General features: G+C 35.8%; 1 long non-coding RNA gene across 1 annotated transcript in view; it reads right to left on the reverse strand.

Annotated features, from left to right (window-relative positions):
• Positions 1-5641, reverse strand: part of LOC139752733 (uncharacterized) — a 31742-nt gene extending 26101 nt beyond the window's left edge. Inside the window, exon 1 of the long non-coding RNA XR_011713571.1 lies at positions 5517-5641. This is a non-coding gene — a long non-coding RNA (uncharacterized lncRNA). The remainder of the gene's footprint in view (positions 1-5516) is intronic.
• Positions 5642-6000: the final 359 nt, after the last annotated feature.

Raw genomic sequence — 6000 nt, forward strand, 5'->3', positions numbered from 1 at the left:
CATACATTAAATAACCTTACCAACCAATCAACAATACAGTCACCCCTTTTTTTAATAAATTCCAGTGCAATAGCATCCAAACCTGCTGCCTTGCCGGCTTTCATCTTCTGCAAAGCTTTTACTACCTCTTCTCTGTTTATCAAATCATTTTCCCTAACCATCTCACTTTGCACACCACCTCGACGAAATCACCTTGTATCTGCCACTCTATCATCAAACACATTCAACAAACCTTCAAAATAATCACTCCATCTCTTTCTCACATCACCACTTCTTGTTATCAACTTCCCAATAGCCCCATCCACTGAAGTTCCCGTTTGCTCCTTGTCTTACGAACTTTATTTACCTCCTTCCAAAACATCTTTGTATTCTCCCTAAAATTTAATGATACTCTCTCACCTCAACTCTCATTTGCCCTCTTCTTCACCTCTTGCACTTTTCTCTTGACCTCCTGCCTCTTTCTTGTATACATCTCCTACTCATTTTCATTTTTTCCCTGCAAAAATCGTCCAAATGCCTCTCTCTTCTCTTTCACTGATAATCTTACATCTCATCCCAGCACTGACAACCCTTTCTAATCAACCCACCTCCCACGCTTCTCATGCCACAAGCATCTTTTGCGCAAGCAATCACTGCTTCCCTAAATACATTCCATTCCTCCCCCACTCCCCTTACCTCCTTTGTTCTCACCTTTTTCCATTCTGTACTCAGTCTCTTCTAGTACTTCCTCACACAAGTCTCCTTTCCAAGCTCACTTACTCCCACCACTCTCTTCACCCCAACATTCTCTCTTCTTTTCTGAAAACCACTAGAAATCTTCACCTTCACCTCCACAAGATAATGATCAGACATCCCTCCAGTTGCACCTCTCAGCACATTAACATCCAACAGTCTCTCTTTCGCACGACTATCAATCAACACTTAGTCCAATAACGCTCTCTGGTCATCTCTCCTACTTACATAAGTATACTTATGTATCTCTCGCTTTTTAAACCAGGTATTCCCAATCACCAGTCCTTTTTCAGCACATAAATCTACAAGCTCTTCACCAATTTCCATTTACAACACTGAACACCCCCATGTATACCAATTACTCCCCTATTGCAAAATTACTCACCTTTGCATTTAAATCACCTATCACTATAACCTGGTCTTGTGCATCAAAACCACTAATACACTCATTCAACTGCTCCCAAAACACTTGCCTCTCATGATCTTTCTTCTCATTCCCAGGTGCATATGCACCAATAATCACCCATCTCTCTCCATCAACTTTCAGTTTTACCCATATCAATCTAGAATTTACTTTCTTACACTCCATCACCTACTCCCACATCTCCTGTTTCAGGAGTAGTGCTACTCCTTCCCTTGCTCTTGTCCTCTCACTAACCCCTGACTTTACTCCCAAGACATTCCCAAACCACTCTTCCCCTTTACCCTTGAGCTTCGTTTCACTCAGAGCCAAGACATCCATGTTCCCTTCCTCAAACATACTACCTATCTGTCCTTGTTTCTCTTCTTGGTTATATCCACACACATTTAAACACCCCAATCTGACCGTTCGAGGAGGATGAGCATTTCCCGCGTGACTCTTCCTCTGATTCCCCGTTTAGAAAATTAAAATAGAAGGAGGGGAGGTTCTGTGGCCTCCGCTCCTGTCCCCTTTAGTCGCCTTCTACGACACGTGAGGAATGAGTGGGAAGTATTCTTTCTCCCCTATCCCCAGGAATAATTTATATATATATATATATATATATATATATATATATATATATATATATTTATATATATATATATATACATATATATATATATATATATATATATATATATATATATATATAAATATATATATATATATATAGATATATACATATATATATATGCATATATATTATATATATGCATATATATATATATATATATATATATATATATATATATATATATATATCTATATATATATATATATATATATATATATATATATATATATATATATATATGTATATATATTAATATATATATATATGTATATATATATATATATATATATATATATATATATATATATATATATATATATATATATATATATATATATATATATATATATTTTTATATATATATATATATATATATATATATATATATATATATATATATATATATATATATATATATATATATATATATATATATATATATATATATATATATATATATATATATATATATATATATATAAATATATATATATATACGTATATATATATATATATATATATATATATATATATATATATATATATATATATATATATATATATATATATATATATATATATATATATATATATATATATATATATATATATATATATATATATATATATATATATATATATATATATATATATATATATATATATATATATATATATATATATATATATATATATATATATATATATATATATATATATATATATATATATATATATATATATATATATATATATATATATATATATATATATATATATATATATATATATATATATATATATATATATATATATATATATATATATGTATATATATATATATATATATTTATATATATATATATATATATATATATATATATATATATATATATATATATATACATATATATATATATATATATATATATATATATATATATATATATATATATATATATATATATATATATATATATATATATATATATATATATATATATATATATATATATATATATATATCGAGGATGTAAGGCATGTGTACGTGTAGGAAGAGAGGAAAGTGATTGGTTCTCAGTGAATGTAGGTTTGCGGCAGGGGTGTGTGATGTCTCCATGGTTGTTTAATTTGTTTATGGATGGGGTTGTTAGGGAGGTAAATGTAAGAGTTTTGGAAAGAGGGGCAAGTATGAAGTCTGTTGGGGATGAGAGAGCTTGGGAAGTGAGTCAGTTGTTGTTCGCTGATGATACAGCGCTGGTGGCTGATTCATGTGAGAAACTGCAGAAGCTGGTGACTGAGTTTGGTAAAGTGTGTGGAAGAAGAAAGTTAAGAGTAAATGTGAATAAGTGCAGGGTTATTAGGTACAGTAGGGTTGAGGGTCAAGTCAATTGGGAGGTGAGTTTGAATGGAGAAAAACTGGAGGAAGTGAAGTGTTTTAGATATCTGGGAGTGGATCTGGCAGCGGATGGAACCATGGAAGCGGAAGTGGATCATAGGGTGGGGGAGGGGGCGAAAATTCTGGGAGCCTTGAAGAATGTGTGGAAGTCGAGAACATTATCTTGGAAAGCAAAAATGGGTATGCTTGAAGGAATAGTGGTTCTAACAATGTTGTATGGTTGCGAGGCGAGGGCTATGGATAGAGTTGTGCGCAGGAGGATGGATGTGCTGGAAATGAGATGTTTGAGGACAATGTGTGGTGTGAGGTGTTTGATCGAGTGAGTAACGTAAGGGTAAGAGAGATGTGTGGAAATAAAAAGAGCGTGGTTGAGAGAGCAGAAGAGGGTGTTTTGAAGTGGTTTGGGCACATGGAGAGGATGAGTGAGGAAAGATTGACCAAGAGGATATATGTGTCGGCGGTGGAGGGAGCAAGGAGAAGAGGGAGACCAAATTGGAGGTGGAAAGATGGAGTGAAAAAGATTTTGTGTGATCGGGGCCTGAACATGCAGGAGGGTGAAAGGAGGGCAAGGAATAGAGTGAATTGGAGCGATGTGGTATACCGGGGTTGACGTGCTGTCAGTGGATTGAATCAAGGCATGTGAAGCGTCTGGGGTAAACCATGGAAAGCTGTGTAGGTATGTATATTTGCGTGTGTGGACGTATGTATATACATGTGTATGGGGGGGGGGGGTTGGGCCATTTCTTTCGTCTGTTTCCTTGCGCTACCTCGCAAACGCGGGAGACAGCGACAAAGTATAAAAAAAAAAAAAATATATATATATTTTTTTTTTTTTTTTTTATACCGCGTCGCTGTCTCCCGCGGTTGCGAGGTAGCGCAAGGAAACAGACGAAAGAAATGGCCCAACCCCCCCCCCATACACATGTACATACACACGTCCACACACGCAAATATACATACCTACACAGCTTTCCATGGTTTACCCCGGACGCTTCACATGCCTTGATTCAATCCACCGACAGCACGTCAACCCCTGTATACCACATCGCTCCAATTCACTCTATTCCTTGCCCTCCTTTCACCCTCCTGCATGTTCAGGCCCCGCTCACACAAAATCCTTTTCACTCCATCTTTCCACCTCCAATTTGGTCTCCCTCTTCTCCTCGTTCCCTCCACCTCCGACACATATATCCTCTTGGTCAATCTTTCCTCACTCATTCTCTCCATGTGCCCAAACCATTTCAAAACACCCTCTTCTGCTCTCTCAACCACGCTCTTTTTATTTCCACACATCTCTCTTACCCTTACGTTACTTCCTCGATCAAACCACCTCACACCACACATTGTCCTCAAACATCTCATTTCCAGCACATCCATCCTCCTGCGCACAACTCTATCCATAGCCCACGCCTCGCAACCATACAACATTGTTGGAACCACTATTCCTTCAAACATACCCATTTTTGCTTTCCGAGATAATGTTCTCGACTTCCACACATTTTTCAAGGCTCCCAAAATTTTCGCCCCCTCCCCCACCCTATGATCCACTTCCGCTTCCATGGTTCCATCCGCTGACAGATCCACTCCCAGATATCTAAAACACTTCACTTCCTCCAGTTTTTCTCCATTCAAACTCACCTCCCAATTGACTTGACCCTCAACCCTACTGTACCTAATAACCTTGCTCTTATTCACATTGGGGAAGATCAGTGTGGTTTCAGAAGTGGTAGAGGATGTGTGGATCAGGTGTTTGCTTTGAAGAATGTATGTGAGAAATACTTAGAAAAGCAAATGGATTTGTATGTAGCATTTATGGATCTGGAGAAGGCATATGATAGAGTTGATAGAGATGCTCTGTGGAAGGTATTAAGAATATATGGTGTGGGAGGCAAGTTGTTAGAAGCAGTGAAAAGTTTTTATCGAGGATGTAAGGCATGTGTACGTGTAGGAAGAGAGGAAAGTGATTGTTTCTCATTGAATGTAGGTTTGCGGCAGGGGTGTGTGATGTCTCCATGGTTGTTTAATTTGTTTATGGATGGGGTTGTTAGGGAGGTAAATGCAAGAGTCTTGGAAAGAGGGGCAAGTATGAAGTCTGTTGGGGATGAGAGAGCTTGGGAAGTGAGTCAGTTGTTGTTCGCTGATGATACAGCGCTGGTGGCGGATTCATGGGAGAAACTGCAGAAGCTGGTGACGGAGTTTGGTAAAGTGTGTGGAAGAAGAAATATATATATATATATATATATATATATATATATATATATATATATATATATATATATATATATATATGTGTGTGTGTGTGTGTGTGTGTATATATGTTGATGGAACTGATGTAGGAGGTACTCTGTTACCTGTGCGAGAGAAATCGTGTGACTTCAGTATCCTTCCGTATTGGTAACCTGTAACTAATACGTGATCACCTCGTCGAACAAGTGAGTCGAGTATGTCTTTAAACTCAACGGACCTGACGTACTTGATGCGTGTGTCCTCGGAGTCTGCGATCTCTCGGAAAATACCAGACTTCATGGACTTGAAAAGATAAACGTTTTTCTTAGAAAAACATTTCGAGGAAAAACATTGTTTATCACTAAGACAAAAAAAACGTTACTACGCTCAATAAAATCTCAAAGGTTCTCCCGTACCTACAGCAATAGGTGATAGATGCAGGTAGATTACGAGACATGAATTAATTGCACGATTATCATTAAAAGATTCTTAAGAATATCAAGTAAATATTATTAACCCTTATTTATATTTTCACTTTCATCCTAATCAATCATACATAACCCATGCAAAAACTTGGAAGACAAAGATGTGGATGAGGAAGGTGAGCAA

The sequence above is a fragment of the Panulirus ornatus genome, chromosome 2 (genome assembly GCF_036320965.1).
Source record: "Panulirus ornatus isolate Po-2019 chromosome 2, ASM3632096v1, whole genome shotgun sequence".
Taxonomy (NCBI): Eukaryota; Metazoa; Arthropoda; class Malacostraca; order Decapoda; family Palinuridae; genus Panulirus; species Panulirus ornatus.